General features: G+C 40.9%; 1 protein-coding gene across 2 annotated transcripts in view; it reads right to left on the bottom strand.

Annotated features, from left to right (window-relative positions):
• The window catches only part of FRMD4A (FERM domain containing 4A), a 341,454-nt gene that overhangs the window by 292,511 nt on the left and 31,243 nt on the right, over nt 1–17,700 (bottom strand). The gene's annotated exons all lie outside the window — the stretch shown is intronic.

Below are 17,700 nucleotides of genomic sequence, written 5' to 3'. Positions count from 1 at the left end.
TTAATGGGTGGCCAATTGTACTTCTAACCCAAGTTACTGAGGTATCAGTGCTCCAAGAAGCATATGGCTGGTGAGGGTGACAGTAAGAGCAGCGTGCAGAGGTTCTCTCTGGCTCCATCCCAGGTTCTCTCAGATCGCCATTCTGCAGTGGGACGATCAGTGCTATTGCACAGGGCCAGGAGCTAACCTTTGAAGTCTGGGTTGCAGTTCCCTCCTTAAGTGAAAACACATTGTAATACCTGAGGTGGCGCCTGATGGCAGCTGATTTGTCAACGTGGAGCCCGTGCTCTGCCAGGGTCTGCTTTGTTCAGGAATTTCTAGTATTAAAGGCCCCGCAGAGAAACTGCACTCCATATGTGGAGATACTCAACCCTTCAAGAAAGCGCAGTTCAAGGGGATGGGGATTGATTAGCAGTCCATGCTGGGAGAGGGAGAAGGAATTGTTCTTAGACATAAAGCAGGATGTATGAAGATTATGTCTATGTTTTCCAGGCTCTTCCACTCTTGGTTTGAATTGGCAATGTATGTGGAAAATATCAAGGTGATTGATCTTTATTTTAAGCCCTTTCAAACTCATCTCTAATGCTACTGCAAAGGGCCTTCCTATCACCGCTAGATTCCCAGACATGCTTAAATGGTGATTAAAGGGTTAACAATGAAACTATTACCATTTATTAAGCACCTTGGATGTGCTATACCATATGCTGAGTGCTTTAGGTAGAATATCTTATCTTTAAAACAATCTCATAAGAAAATGATTCCCACCCCATTTTACAGAAGAGGAAACAGGCTCATGTACCTTGCCAAGTTCATGCAACAGGTAGACGATGGACCTGTAATTGGTGGAGACAGGTAATCAGACCTATATCGGGCTGACACCAAAGTCTCTGCCATCTCACACACACCATGATGCAATTGAAAGTTACTAGCTGCACCCTGTGTTCCCTGCAGCATTAGTCACAGTAGCCAAGACATGGAAACAACCTAAGTTTCCATGAATGGCTAAATGGATAAAGAAGATGTGGTACATGTACACAATGGGATACTACTCAGCCATAAAAAAAGAAGGAAATACTGTAATTTGTAACAGTATGGATGGAACTTGAGGGCACCAAGTGAAATAACTCAGTCAGAGAAAGACAAGTGCTATATGATCTTTCTTATATGTGAAATAAAAAAAAAATGATAAAAATTAAAGATAAACCAAATTAATAGAAAGAGATCAAAGTTGTGATTAGCAGAGAGAAGGGTGGGGGGAGGGGATCAAAAGGTACACATTCCACTTATAAGATAAACATGTACTATGAATGTAATATACAACATGATGACTATAGTTACTACTATTGTATGATTCATAGTAAAGTTGTTAAGAGTAAATCTCAAGAGTTCTCATTGCAAAGAAAAAACCATTTTTTTCTTTTTTTTGTATATATATATATGAAATGATGGATGTTAACTAAATTTACTTTACTGTGGTAATCGTTTTACAACATATGTAAGTCAAATCATTATGCAGTACACCTTAAACTTACACAGTGATGTATGTCAGTTATATCGCAATAAAAATGGGAAAAAGGTAAAATTGCTAGTTGAGGACAAAGAAAATTATTGTGGATGTATAGAAGAGTATTTGTCCCCATGGCAGAGAAAACTATAAATTGATTTAGCAGTAAGTTTTAAGATTCAAGTGAACTGACTGGAATTTCTGAGCAGCATTAACAATTTGGACAACAGCACAAGGCTGGGTAAGAAAACAAACAGGCTACTCCCACGTCTTGGCCCTCAGCAAGTGTCTGGGAAGGGCCGGGAGCAGGAGATTGTGAGCACTTTTGAAAACTGAGGTTCACAGTGAGCTCCACAGTCAGTTCGGATCCTGCCTCCAGCCTCCACCCTGGGCACTTCATCAGGCCTGAGACCTGAGTGTCTGCTTGCCCAGACATTGTTGATAAGTAACTAGCTTAGAAAATCGTGAAAAGAGTCACAGTCTCTGAACCAAAAGCTAACCCAAACAGTTATTAATGACAGGATCAGCCCTCTCTCTGGTGGGTGGATGGCTCTGACTCTGTGTACAAACGTGTGTGGGAAGGAGAATCTGTCTTGAAGCTGAAAGATAATCAAATAGGCAGGGCCTTTGAGAGGCTATACTGCTCAACTGAGTGTTTATGAATCTTACCACTTCTTTTTGGTGTATATTTTATCATAAGCAGAGTCCAAACAGAAAGGAGGTAGTATAAACCCTCTCTTACTGGGGAAAGCACAGTATCTCATATTGAGAATCTAGTGGGAATTGGGAATCCTTGGTGCTATTTCTGGCTGCAATATTCATTCACGGGGTTGAGCAAATCACTAGCTTTTTTTCTTCCTTCAGTTCCCCATTCTATTTATTTTTAGTTGTGTCCTTGTGTCTCTTTGGCCTCCAAATCTCTCTCTCTCCCTCTGTACTGTCAGCTACTTAGAAAGGTGATCATATATGGTAACTATGAACACATGACCAAGGTGAGAGAGATGGGGTGGAGTGAGATGGAGAAAAGGAGAGAGAGAGAGACTATACTCAGATGGTTGTGGGAGCCCAGGGTGGGCACCAGGAAGGGTCTCCTGCTGGTAGATGGGTATATAAACCCAGCGATGAGGAGCCAGCCTAACTCTGGCCTGTGTGACCTTGGATGGGGTGATCTCACCTCCATTTTCTTATCTGTAAAATGAGTAATCACAGTCGCTACCTCATAGGCTCATTGGGAGATTAATATATTTGTAAAATACTTGAAACAGAGCTCGATAAACATCTTTAACATCTTTTACTTTTTATAGTTATAACCAGCCTAGGCAAGTAATTTCCTTGGTGTTTGAGATATAGCCTTAACTGAAGAGAAGGATTACCCTAGACTCACCTCACAAGATTCACAGCCACTTGGAATATTTTACTCTATAAATAGGGAGTCTTATTAGAAAGCATTGGCTGGAATTCCCAGAAGCCCTTCTCCTCAGCAGCCCCTCCCCACCTAATGGATATCAAATAATGTCTATACACATTTAAAAGTTGTGACTTTGTTGTTGTTGTTGCTACGATTTGATGCCATCAGGTGATATGCTCCAAATATCCCATGGATCTTGTAAAAGAAGGCCAGGTTGTGTCACATCAGCTGAGCCAATTGTCCCCAAGGCTTTATCTAAAGCTTCATGGGCATAGGAGGTGAACTAAGTATAACAGCAGTTGTTAGAAGGAGGCCACACCAGCCTTACCCTCTCCTCTGTTACCTCCAGAGCGCACAGAGCTGGCACTTCATGCCTTTCTGCTGCCTGGCCTGGATCTGAGCCCTTTAAGGAGATGTCAGCTGTGATTTGCCCCCCCAGACCTGGATATCAACAAGCACTTCCTCTTGCTCAGAAAATGCTCAAGGGTGCCCTGCGCTGGCTCTTGACTTGGCCAAGAGAGAAAACAAACTGCGGGTTATTTGGGCCAGACCAGTAGACGCTGTGAAAAAGCCAGAGTGGCTGCCCCAGAACAGGGACATTATAAACAAAACGCTCACTCCGGGAAGCAGAGACAGGGCCACTCGGTGTGGGAGAGGCAGCCCCCGCGCCTGGACCCAGGCTCTCAGGGAGGAGAGAACAGAGCGCCCTTCAGATTTCTAGGAACTGCCAACCCGTGTGACTTTCAGCTGTGAGTCCCCAGCGGCTGCCTCCTAAGGCACCAAAATTGCCCACTTGACTTTTGGATCGCAGCTTGCTTATTTCCTGACAAAACTGTCCATCAAAAGACTTTCTTAAATTTCCCCTGGAAACGTAAAGGAGGCTCAGGAAGAATAATCTTCCCCAAATTTGGATAATTAAGAGCTTTTTTCCTTCTGAGATGAGATAATACAAAAAGATTACATTTGCTTTTACTTTGTAGGGAATGAATACATTGATAATAAAAGCATAGCATTTGTGGAGCATGTGCTATTTATCGGGCTTGGTCTAAGTGTTTTACATGCAATGCCTCATTCAATCCTAAAGATAACACTATGTGGTAAATAAAGTTGCTATTTCCATTTTATAGGTGACAAGATCTGGTCTGGGAATTGGGACTTATATCAGTTCACTGACTGCAGGGTACACATCCTTACCCCAGGCTAAGCGGACCCTTTGTGATAGGTGAGCCAGATGCACACCCACCTGCTCTTCCTGGCATCCCTGGCGGTTAGGAGTGGCCATGAGATTGCATTCCGGCCAATGGGATGTGAGTAGAAGGGAAGACCCATAAAAATGTTCATGGGTGCTTCCCTTCTCTGTCCTCCTTTGTTCAATGAGAACTTAGAGGAGGAGAGAGTCACAAGATGACCCTGAATGCATTGCGGGACTTACATAATTTGTCATGGTAAGTCACTGAGATTTCCAAGGTATCACTGTGGAAGCCCAACTTACTTTAATTGATGTAGCCTGTGATAAAAATGGATCAATTCTCCATTTGAAAAGTGATTGTTAGTGGATCCTTATTCCAGAATTGGCACCTCGTTCTGAACTGCACATTTTCTCTCCATCTGCAGGGGGTGCAGACGTTCTCCTCTAATTTAGAAAGATGAAGGAGACCCTGTACCCCATTTCCATCTTCCAAAGGGAATCAGCATGACATGAAAATAATCAGATTGCACAATCATCATTTATTGGGAACCCATCTGGTGTGGTAATGAGCTCACACCCTTGGGAATGAAGACAATTTCTAGCTGAGGCTGGGGTTTCCAAAATAGGCCAGCTGGTTTTCACAAGGTCCACTGTGGGGTTAGGACAATGCTTAATACAGAGCACCCAGTGGTCAAGCAGGATGGTCACCATTATTGTAAATTATATAAAACACATTATATTTATTAAATAAGGACACATGATTGTTAGGCATAACCAACTCAGTATTCTTGTCTTCTTGTCTGCTGCAGCATCTTTGGGTTGGCACATAGTATTATTCCTACCCATCCCTTTGGCCCCCTTTGCCTAGCTAACTCCCACTTCTCTTTAAGACCTCTGCTCATGTATTGCCTCCTCAGAAAGCCTTTCCTGACATCTCAAAACAGGTAAGTTCCCCTCTTATACCCCTGTTAGGTCACCATGTACCTTGTCCTCAAAGGACTGACTTCCAATTTTAATTTTACCTGACCTTGTTTGGTATTGTATTGGCGCTGCTGAGTAAATGAATGATTGTTGGGATTCTACCATTGGAATGCAACCTCTATAAGACTATGGAATCCTATTTGGCTTTGCTCACCATCTCATCTCCAGGACCTAGCACAATATCTGGTACATAGCAGGCGTTTGTTCATTATTTGTTAAATGAACAAAATATAAATGAATAAATAAGTGAATGAACCAATCTTAATTTAATTCATGGGGAAGCTGAGACAGAAATATGCCAAGCCCTTATTAATTGTAAAAGCTAGAAATATAATTTAGAATAGTTGACTTTAGCATCTGCTGCTAGCCACCTTCTTCCAAATGACTGTTGAAGAGGGCTACTCTGAATCGGCTGGCCTTCCTGGGTGATCATTACCCCAGAACAGATGTTGGTGGTATAACCGCTGAGATCCTCCCCACCGGAGGCCAGCCACCAACTTCTCTGAGCCCAGTGCAGTGCCCTTGTTTATAACACCTCCCAGTGGTATTGAGAATCAAAAATAACAGAATGCATTTGGAACTACTCTGTAAACTCTAAAAAAGAAACCCATGCAAATATGTTTGAGTTTTTTTTTTTTTTTTTTTTGAAGTTAGGATATGTGGAAAATTCTCTTTCAATTGATGGGCCTCTAAAAGACATCAGTTTGTGAATAGGACTTTTTGAGGTTGTTAGGCAAAAACTCTCCATTTAGTTAAATGTCTTTTTTTCAAGGCAATGACAGAGAAATTAGACCCTCCCCCATATTCTCCATCAGCCCCACTTCAAGATACCCCCAAGTAAACATACAATCTAAGTAAAAACTGGCTATACCCCTTTCAATGGCATTACTCCAGACACCGCCTAAGTAGAATTTTTTCAAAGCCCTCACTATTCAAATGTAGCCTGATTTTGGTTAAAAGTTAAATACAGAATTGATTTCCACAATGTTTTGAAAGTAGATGAGCATATATTGGGAGGAACTGACCCAATGTGAGAGATGACTGAAATAACTGACAGAGAATGTTAAAACACTGAAAGTATTATTTTCTCACCAGAACCAGGAAAGTGCTTTCAAGAAGGATGAAAACATAACCTATGTCAGACTCAAAAATATTTTATGAACAGGATAAAAACAGAGCTCTGACATTGTTTGCAAATATTGTCCGCATCAAAGAGGAGAAATTAGAAAATTCAAGAATGAGAATTTTGCTTCCAACCCTATTACAAAGACATGATACCATGTTAATGTAAGAAAATACTGTTGCAGGAGACAGTCTGAGTGACATTCCAGCACATTGGCGGGAATGCAAACACACGGTCTTTTACTGACAGGTGCCAACAGCCCTAATGACTGTCAGAAAGGTTAAAACAAATGCATAGACTTGCGAAAAGTTACCAACAAACCTCATAAATTTTCTAATTGTTCTTCTTGATGCAAGCCTTTTCTTTCCCCCTTTAACCATAACATATGTTATAGATCACTGGAGAAAAAGTTAAGCCCCACTCCATATGCAGGCATTAAATAATACAAAGGGCACAGCCCTTTGAAAACATACATCGCCATAACGAAATGATGAAAGGGGAACAGCAAAAACAGCAAATTGAGAATCAAAGCCTAACTTTCCACATGTGGAAACGTTTGTTTGAATCATGGCGTAATCCATCGGCCCCAAACTGGTTGTACTAGTTGTTTAAGAAGATACAAATGAATTATTGAAAACCCAATCTCATTTTAGAGAATTGCTTGTCATTAGAATCTACCACTGACATCATCATCATTAATCATGTATATAACTGATAAAGTTCCATTTTCAAAACAGTTCATGTTTCTATAACCTCTCAGTACAGAAATGTGATTTCTACTAAGAAGAAAACACAAATCATTCTCTGGTCACAAACCCCCTCCCAGGGTGATAAGGCAATCTCATATATCAGCTCACTTGTTGTCCTGTTTTTCTTACACTGTTTGCAGGAAATGTGGTGTATACAGGTCACTGCAGCCTGACCTGTGGGCCACAGACCTGCTGCTGGAGCATTGGGTTAGAACCAGGATATATAAGCTTAAAAAGGACTCTACCCAAATTCTGACACTTGGATGGTTACTCTAGCCACTGGTCCATATTTCCTTCTAGAAGCAGCAGAGATGGGTGAACCACGGATGATTTTAAAACCATGTAACAAACCACACTTATTGAAGGAAGGTGGTAATGTCCCTTGGGACACTGTCCCTCTCCTAGTTTTTATGATACACCTTACATCCTATGACTAGGAAGACCAGGTATATTGTTGTGCTTTGTCCTGTAGCTATTAGAAAACAACAACACAGAAACAAAGTGGACAACTCTAATGCAGAATACAGTTTCTACAATAGACCAAAAATAAAAATAAAAAAACAAAAAACTAATGACATCCAACTTAAAAAATAATAATCTAAAACAGGCTTACATATGTCATACATATGTTCTACATCTTTGAGTCCAGAAGCAATTTACGGCATGGCAGTAATTCAGGTTGTTAGTCTTATTTATTTTATTTTTCCTATAGTTTGTACTGCACAACCTGGAGTGATGGGACCTGGGGGTGAAGGTACAGAGGTGGATTCATCATGAAGCTAATCAAGCTTACATTTCACTTGTGACTAATGTCTCTTTCCACAATAACTTCCCCTCTGTTAACCTTTCCCTCTTAATCAGGTGGCATCAGAATGGCCATCAGATTTTTTTGGAATTCAGCTAAAGGGAAGTTGAGTTGGGATGCATGTAGTTTGGGTTAAGGAGGATGTATTGATGAAGTTCACAGTCACTTACATCGATGAAAAGAAAAAAAAAATGAACAGTGCTAGTGTAGACATGGCTTCCAGCCATACTCCTAACCTGAAAGTTGTACATGAAGATACAGGGCCAGATCTTAACCAGGTATTACTGTATCTCACATCACCTGGCTATGCAGGAATGTGGCCTCCACATAGGAGACAGTTTAAAAAGCTAAGAGCCAGAATACAGTCAGTGGGGAAATCTTCTAATTATCAGACATTAAAATTGTAAGTAGAGAGTCCAGTTCTTATAATCCCCAGGCAAAAGCAGAAGCTTGTCCCCTCTCAAGGGACAATATAATATACAACATACACCATTACAGAAGCACCACATACTGTTTTCTATGAATTGCATTCATAGAATACAATTGAATTTTTCCAGAATTTAGTATTTGGAGGGTACACACCTGTATTTTTACTACAAATAATAATAAGTTTGTTTGCTAATAGATTATATATAAAAGAAACTTGAGAGAAAGCTTTCCAAATTTGACAATTTTTAAAATTTGAATATGTCCAATAACAAGTTGTAAATCTGAAAGAAATGTTTCTAAACTAACACCAACAAAAGAAAGATTTTGATCAGTCATGCTAAGGAAAGTCCAGTTTATCTTCCTCTTCTGTCTCTACAGAAATATTACAAAACTAGAGGCCTGGTGCATGAATTTGTGCATCAGTGGGGTCCCTCAGCCTGGCCTGAGGGATCAGGCCGAAACCTGCTCTCCGACATCCCCCTATGGGTCCCAGATTGCAAAAGGGCACAGGCCAGACCAAGGGACCCCAGTGGTGCATGATCAGGGCCAGGGAGGGATGCAGGAGGTTGGCCAGCCAGGGAGGGACCTCGGGAGGGATCCAGGGCATGTCTGGCCAGCCCAACTCACTCAGTCCCAATGAGCTGGACCCTAGCAGCAAGCTAATTTACTGGTCAGAGTGTCTACCCCCTGGTGGTCAGTGCAAGTCATAGCAAGCAGTTGAGTGGCCTTAGCATATCATTAGCACATTACACTTTGATTGGTTGAATGACTGACCATACAACAGGACACTTAGCATATTAGGCTTTTATTATATAGGATCATTTGAAGAGATCAAAGAGTAGGCAGTCAAACATGGAACATTTTCCAGGATAGACCACATTTTAGGCCACATAACAAGTCTCCATAAATTTAACACTGAAATTATACCAAGCATCTTCTGCAAACACAATGGTATGAAATTAGCAATCAATTACTAGAAAACACACAAACACATGGAGGCTAAATAGCATGCTACTAAACAATGAATAGGTTAACAAGAAAATCAAGGAAGAAATCAAAAGATATCTTGAGACAAATAAAAATGAAAACACAATGACCCCAAATCTATGGGACACAGCAAACACAGTTCTAAGAGGGAAATTCATAGCAATACAGATCTATCTTAAGAAACAAACAAACAAATAATCTCAAATAAGGAACTAAGGAAAGAACAATAAACAAAGGAACTAAGAAAAAAATCTCAAATAAGGAAAAAATAAGGTTAGGAGATTTAAAATGGCAGCAGAGTAAGTGGATGCTGCATGGACATGCTCCCAGGAACAAACTGCTATTACAACTAAAATACAGAAAAACTTCCTGAATAATCAATGGAAAATTCGCAGGAGAGAACCCTGACACCCGAGGACCAAAAGTGGAGACTGCATAGAGACTACATGTAACATTATTATACTTAAACTAGAAGCCCAGTGCGAGAAATCATGTGGTCCTGCCCACGCCCTTCCCGAGCTGCTGCTGCCACCACCGCTGCCACCGCCATCACCATGGGCCTCGCGAACTCATTTGTGCCTGGCTGGTCCCCATTCCTCTCTCCCCAGTGTTGAGTGCCTGAGCCATTGGCTGCTCCGAATTGTTTGGCTCTTTCCCTTAGTAACAGCTTTTACCTTCTGCCTCAATTCCTCTCCCAGCTTGTGCCCTTCCCCCGCACACTGCCTCCCCCCACCTCAGGCGGCATGCACCCCCGCCCCTCCTCCCATAGCGGGAGCACCTCCGTTTGCCACCTGGGGACCCCTGCTGCACTACCCACCCCCACCTGCCCGGCGCCCATCCCCTGCACCCTCTTTGCCGCACAGCCCCTGGAGAGCTGGCACCGAGGGACACCCATGAGTCCCAGAGTCCCACCCCCGGGGCTGGCACTGCAGGACTCCCCCAATGCACTTTCTGGTCAAGTCCCCACCGGCACCCATGGGGATGCAGTGTCAAGTCCCCGCCCACCCGTCCTCGCCTGCCGGGCACACAGCCTTCTGCTGATCAGTCATTATGGCATGAGGGCATGACGACCACAGGCTTTTTATAATATAGGATAGTCTTTCTTGAAATATTAATGTTTATTGCATGTAAAAACAAAATAAAAAACAAAAAAAAGAAAAGAAGGAAAGAACAATAAACAAAACCCATAAGTAGTAGAAAGAAGGAAATAATTGATATAAGCAGAGCAGAAATAAATAAAATAGTCTATAAAAAATACAAGAGATCAATGAAATCAAGAGCTAGTTCTTTGAAAATACCAACAAAATTAATAAACCTTTAATCAGACTTATCAAAAATAAAAGAGAGAGGACCCAAATAGATGAAATCATAAATGAAAGAGGAGAAGTTACAACTGACACCACAGAAATGCAAAGGATTATAAGAAAATCTTGCCAACAATTATTTTCCAAAAAATTGAACAATCTGGAAGAAATGGATAAATTCCTAGAAACATAATTTTCCAAGACTGAGTAAAAAAGAAACAAAAAATTTAAACAAACCAGTAACTACTAACAAAATCAAATCAGTGATCAAAAAACTCTCAACAAACAAGAGCCCTGGACCAGATGGCTTCACAGATGAGTTCTATTAAACATTCAAAAAAGAATTAACACCTATCTTTCTCGAACTATTCCAAAAAATTTAAGAGGACAAATGGCTCCCAAGCTCATTTTGTGAGGCCTGTATTATCCTGATTCTAAAACCTGACAAAGACACCACAAAGGAAGAAAATTATAGGCCAATATGCATGATGAGCATAGATGCAAAAATCCTTAAGAAAATATTAGCAAACCAAATTCATGAATACATTAAAAAGATCATACATCACCATAAACTGGGATTTATTTCTGGGATGCAATGTTGGTATAGTATCAACAAATCAGTTAACATCATATACCACACAAACAAAAGTTTAAAACCATATGGTTTTATCAAAAGATGCAGAAAATTTTTTGACAAAATCCAGCATCCATTTATGATAAACTCACAGCAAAGTGGGAATAGAGGGAACATATTGAGACATAATAAAAGCCACCTATGACAAACCCACAGCTAACATCACACCCATTGATGAAAATCTTAAAGCATTATCCTTAAGATCAGGAACAAGACAAGGATGTCCACATTCACTACTTTTATTCAACATAGTATTGGAAGTCCTAGCCACAGCAATCAGATAAGAAAAAAAGGCATTCAACTTGGAAAGGAAGAAGTAAAACTGTCATTATTTGCAGATGACATATATTATATATAAAGAACCCTAAAGTTTCCACACACACACACACACACACACACACACACACACACACACACACACTACTAGAGCTGATAAATGAATTTAGTAAAGTAATAGGATAAAAATTAATATACAAAAATCAGTTACATTTTTATACACCAGTAATGAACTCTCAGAAAATAACAGACCTGCACTCTGAAAATTATAAGACATTGAAGAAGATACAAATAAATGGAAGCATATTCCATGCTCATGGATAGGAAGAAATAACATCATTAAAATGTCCTTGCTACCCAAAGCAATCTACAGATTCAATGCAATAATGGCTTTTTTTTTTTTTTTTTTACAGAACTAGATCAAATAATCTTAAATTTTATATGGCACCACAAGACTCCGAATAGCCAAAGCAATCTTGAAAAGAAAAAAATAACAAAGTTGGAGGTATCATGCTACCTGATCTCAAACTATACTATATGGTGATAGTAATCAAAATGACATGGTACTAGCATAAAAACAGACACATAGATTAATGGAACAGATTAGAGAGCTCAGACATAAGCCCATATTTATATAGTCAATAATCTATGACACAGGAGGCAATAATATACAATGGGGTAAAAACAGTCTATTCAATAAATGGTGTTGGGAAAATTGGACAGCTACATGCAAAAACAAGCAAGCAAACAAACAAACAAAACACACAAACTAGACCATCTTCTTACACCATATACAAGAATAAACTCAAAATAAAGACTAAAATGTAAGACCTAAAACCATAAAACTCCTAGAAGAAAACATAGGCAGTAAACTCTCTGACATTACTCTTAGTAATATTTTTGTTGATATATCTCCTTGGGGCAAGGGAAACAAAAGAAAAAATAAACAAATGGGGCTGCATCAAACTAAAAAGTTTTTGCACAGCAAAGGAAACCATCAATAAAATGAAAAGACAACCTACCAAATGGGAGAAAATATTTGCCAATGATACATTGATAAGGGGTTAATAATTCAAAATTTATAAAGTACTTATAAAACTTAACACCAAAAACAACCACAATTCATTAAAAAATGGATAGAGGACCTGAATAGATATTTCTACAAATAGATGATCAATAGACATATGAAAGATGCTCACCTGACACCTGTCAGATGGCTATCATCAATAAATCAACCAACAGCAAGTGTTGGTGAGGAGGTGGAGAAAATGAAACCGTCATTCATTGTTAGTGGAATTGAAAATTGGTGCAGCCATTATCGAAAATAGTATGGAGGTTCCTCAAAAAATTAAAAGTAGAACTACTTATGGCCCCACAATTCCACTTCTGGATATTTATCCAAAGAAATCCAAAACATTAATTTGAAAAGATATATGCATCCCTATGTTCATTGCATTATTACTTACAACAGTCAAGACATGGAAGCAATCCAACTGGCCATCAATAGACGAGTGGATAAAGAAGAGGTTATATATATATACTAGAGGCCCAGTGCACGAAATTCGTGCCCTGGAGAGGGAAGGTCCCTCAACCCGGATTGCGAGAGGGTGCAGGCCAGGCCAAGGGACCCCACCAGTGCACAATCAGGGCCTGGGAGGGACACGGGAGATTAGCCAGCCGGGGAGGGACTGCAGGAGGGCTCCAGGGCATGTCCAGCCCATCTCGTTCAGTCCCAATCTGCCGGACCCCAGCAGCAAGCTAACCTACCAGTCAGAGGTCTACCCCTGGTGGTCAGTTCACATCATAGGTGACTGGTCGACTGCCCCCTGGTGGTCAGTGCACATCATAGTGAGAATTTGAGTGGCCTTAGCATATCATTAGCATATTACGCTTTGATTGGTTGACCAGATGACTGGACACTTAGCATATTAGGCTTTTATTATATAGGATATATATATATATATATAGATATATAGATATATATATATATATATATATATATATATATATATAATAAAATATTACTCAGCCATAAAAAAGAACGAAATCTTACTATTTGTGACAACATGGATGAACCTAGAGGGTAATTCTAGTGGGATAAATCAGGCAGAGAAAGGTAAATATCATACAATTTCACTTATATATGAAATCTAAAAACCAGAATAAATGAACAATACAGAAACAGACTCATAGAGAACAATTTAATGGTTGCCAGAGGGAAGGTGGATTAGGTGACTGGGTGAAAAAAAGTGAAGGGAATAAGTAGTCCAATTGTTAGTTACATAATAGTTTTGGGGATATAAGTAAAGCAAGGGGAATATAATCAGTAATATTGGCCCTGGCAGGGTAGCTCAATTGGGTAGAGCAGTGGTCGGCAAACTCATTAGTCAACAGAGCCAAATATCAACAGTACAATGATTGAAATTTCTTTTGAGAGCCAAAATTTTTAAACTTAAACTTCTTCTAATGCCACTTCTTCAAAATAGACTCACCGAGACTGTGGTATTTTGTGGACGAGCCACACTCAAGGGGCCAAAGAGCCGCATGTGGCTCGCGAGTTACAGTTTGCCGACCACCGGGGTGGAGCATTGTCCTGATTCACCAAGGTTGGGGTTTGATCTCCAGTCAGGGCACATACAAGAAGTAACCAATAAATACATAAATAAGTGGAACAACAAATCAATGTTCCTCTCTCTATCTAAAATCAATAAATTAGAAATATTAATAATATTGTAATAACTATATATGCTGCTAGGTGGGTACTAGACATATTGGGGAGATTGCTATATAAGTTATACAAATGTCTAACCACTATGCTGTATATCTGAAACTAATATAAAAATATTCAATGTTAACTGTAATTGAAAAATAAAAAATAAGAAAAAGAGTAGGAAGCCAAAATACATAGGGGGAAAAGTATTAATAGAGATTGTTAGGCAGTTAATTAATAAACTTGTGTCACTTTTCTGGATTTTGTGATGCTTATGAAATTTGTCAGCTTTCTTCTATTTGTAATGTGCTCTGGTTTTCTTTGCACACCTAAATTTGTACTATTTAAAAAATTATTTCCTTTTAAAGCTTCCCCACCCCTGATTATGGACATTTCAGGCTCCACAAATAACCACTCTCTGGGAGAGTAATGTGATCAAGAAGTACTGGGTCAGAGGCACGTCAGAAAGACCAGCGTTCCTGCAGAGAGGAGACTGGAGCTACCTGCAGGGCCACTGCACCTCTGGAGCCACTGTTTGGGGAGCGTGGAAATGAGGAAAGCTCCCCCCTCCGGAGCTGCAGGTGAACCCTGGTCCAAAGATGGTCACTGCCATCCCGAGTAACAAATCCCACTCTCTTCATAGTGTTGGGTAAACGTGGGTGATCATGTTCATTCTTGCAATAATAATAAAAGCAGCTAACATTTATTTAGTGCTTGGTGTGGGCCAAGGAATGAACATAATTTGAACTGAGTTAATCCTCATGATGATCTTGTCAAGTCATTGACTCTGATCCTTATTTTTTTTATGGGCCATGTAATACTTTCTGTTCTCTATTAGTGGTTCCTACTCATATCGTGAATCACATGCTAAGAATATAGATTGCCAGGCCCCGCTCTAAGACATTCTTAATCATGAAGTCTAAGGTGGGGCTCATGAAATTAATACATACATTTTTGTTGTTGTTAATCCTCACCCGAGGAGATTTTTTTCCATTGCTTTTTAGAGAAGCGGAGGGAAGGGAGGAAAAGAGGAGAGAAAGAGAGGGAGGGAGAGAGAGAGAGAATCAATTGGTTGCCTCCCACACAAGCCCTAACCAGGGCCAGGGATCAAACCGGCAGCCCAGGTTTGTGCCATTGAGCGAGAATCAAACATGTGACCCTTTGGTGTTTGGGAGGATGCTCTAACCATTGATCACACTGGCTAAGGCCATACATACATTTTTAAAGCATCCCCTTCCTTCAGTGATTTCAATGTTGCTTATTATTGGGGGTTTCATAAACATCTGCTTGCTACCTGAACGTAGAATGAGCCTCCTTCAGCTCAGGGGCTCTCCAGCTAGATTGCACATTAGAATCACCAGGAAAGCTTTGAAAACATACCAATACGCAGGCCCTGAACAATTAATTCAGGATCTCCGGGAGTTGGGCCTGGGCATGGGTGATAGTAAAAGCTCCCTAGTTGAATTTCAAGTCCAGCCAGGGTTTGACAACCATCACCCTAGCCAGTGAGAAGCTGTAAGCCATGAAAGCATTGCTATGAACTACTAGAAACATTGTATTTGGGTCTCTGTCCCAGGTCCTGCACAGGGCTCTGAAACCCCGGTGATTTCCTAAGTGATCAGAGCACTGGGAGCATCTTTTGTGTTAACATTTGGTCTTTGACCCTGGCTCCTGACCCAGACTTCCAAAACCCCTTGGCATTTCCAATGAGGTGACTCTGCGTGGGCTCCTGGGTGGGGGCTGGTCACCAGGAAACCAAGCCATGCTTAGAGACTTGGAACTTTCAGCCCCACCCCGTTCTCTAGGAAGATTACGTTAATAATCGATCATGCTTATGTGACAAAGAATCCATAAAAACCCCAAATCACGGGGTTCAAATAGCTTTTCATCAGGTTGGTGAACACATCTCTACATCAGGAGGACCACACTCCCCAACTCCACAGGGTCAGAAGCTCTTGCACTTGGGACCCTCCCAAACTCTATGGATGTCTTCATCTGGCTGGTCATCTGTACCCTTTATTATGCACTTTATCCTACAATAACGGTGGTAAATGTGCTTGTGAGTTCTTTAAGCTGTTTCTAGAAACTGATTAAACCCAGGGAGGGGCTTATGGGAACCTCCATTTTGTAGCCAAGCTGGAAAGAGTTGTGGGTAACCTGGGACCTACTTGGGACTGGCATCTGAACTGGGGGACAGTCTTGTGGGACTAAGCCCTTAACCTGTGGGGTCTGTACTAACTCCAGTTAGTGTCAGAATTGCTCCGTGTGTGGGAAATCCTCCTATTTGGCATTAGAAGTGTTAAGAGTGTAAGAGTGTAGTAGTGTGACAGTAAAAGGAAACACAGAGTTTTTCCTAGACCAGTGGTCGGCAAACTGCGGCTCGCGAGCCACATGCGGCTCGCGAGCCGCGGTTTGCCGCGCTGTTGACTAATGAGTTTGCCGACCACTGTCCTAGACAATTCTCCAAACAAAATACATAAAATGGCCATTAGTCACCTTACCGCTAAAAAATAGACATTTTTGGTAAACTTTTCTCAAGATAAAAGCAGTAAGAATACAGTATATTAAGAAACAACAACATTTCCCATTTGTATGCACTTGGTGTTGCAGCACACTTCAACACATGCCCTCACTTAATTCTTACTGATTCTTATGGGGCTGTGAAGCCACCGCCCCCACTCTATACGGGAGGGGCGAAGGGCAGACACAGAGCTGCTGCTCCATGCCTGACAAACTGAATAGCGGTTGAGTGGGAACAATTTATTTTTTTTCCCCTAACCTGGCAGCCGATAAATTTCAATATACTTTTCAGAACACTTATAACATTAAGGGAAGTCCTGAAAAAGCCCCTTGAAGTGGGGCTTACTTGATTTAGAATCTTGGTGGTGATAGAACTTTCTGAGAAGGCAAACAGGAGGTACAAAGAAGGTGGGAGATGGAGGTAGGAAGCCAGGGCCCTCAAATTCATTCACAAGCACAGCAACAGCTAAGACAGAATTTCCTTGACTAAGAAATCACTCCCAAACTCCAAGCTGTTTGAGATTTGACTCTAAACCAGAAAAATCTTCAAGTAGACAAACCAACCACGTGATTAATCAGGGAGGCTTTTTTTCCAGGTTTCTTTCAGATTTGCAAATCATCGTTGGAAATATTGTGTAAATTTTTTAGATTGTTTCAAACTTGTAAGACTCACACTTCATTTATGTATGACCAGTTATGGGCATATTTGCTATTATTAGTAAAACAATACATACATGCCCTTCAAACACAATTATTCTGGGGAAAATCTCGTTTCCAGAAACCATTGGAACGGTCTTCAGTCCGACTGCCAATGGGCAGAAGAAGTGGGAGGAGGGGTCCTGGGAGGGCATGCTCCTCTGTAAAATCAACCCAGGCTCCTGGGCACCTCTTCCAAGGAGCTGTCACTTCCATGCATCCAGACATTCCTCAAGGAGGGGAGGCGGGGAGGGGGCTACATGGTCCTGCGCTGTTTAGTCATTACAGTTCATTAAGGGATTTGCGCCGCCAAATTACGCCTAAAAATACAAAGACCAGCTGTGCCTGCTTGGCTCCAAGCATGTGGTGAGCCAGCTAACAAGGA

Source organism: Cnephaeus nilssonii (assembly GCF_951640355.1).
Source record: "Cnephaeus nilssonii genome assembly, chromosome: 1".
Lineage (NCBI taxonomy): Eukaryota > Metazoa > Chordata > Mammalia > Chiroptera > Vespertilionidae > Cnephaeus > Cnephaeus nilssonii.
Note: the sequence above shows the minus strand (reverse complement) of the source record. Positions and strands in the feature narration are given on the sequence as shown.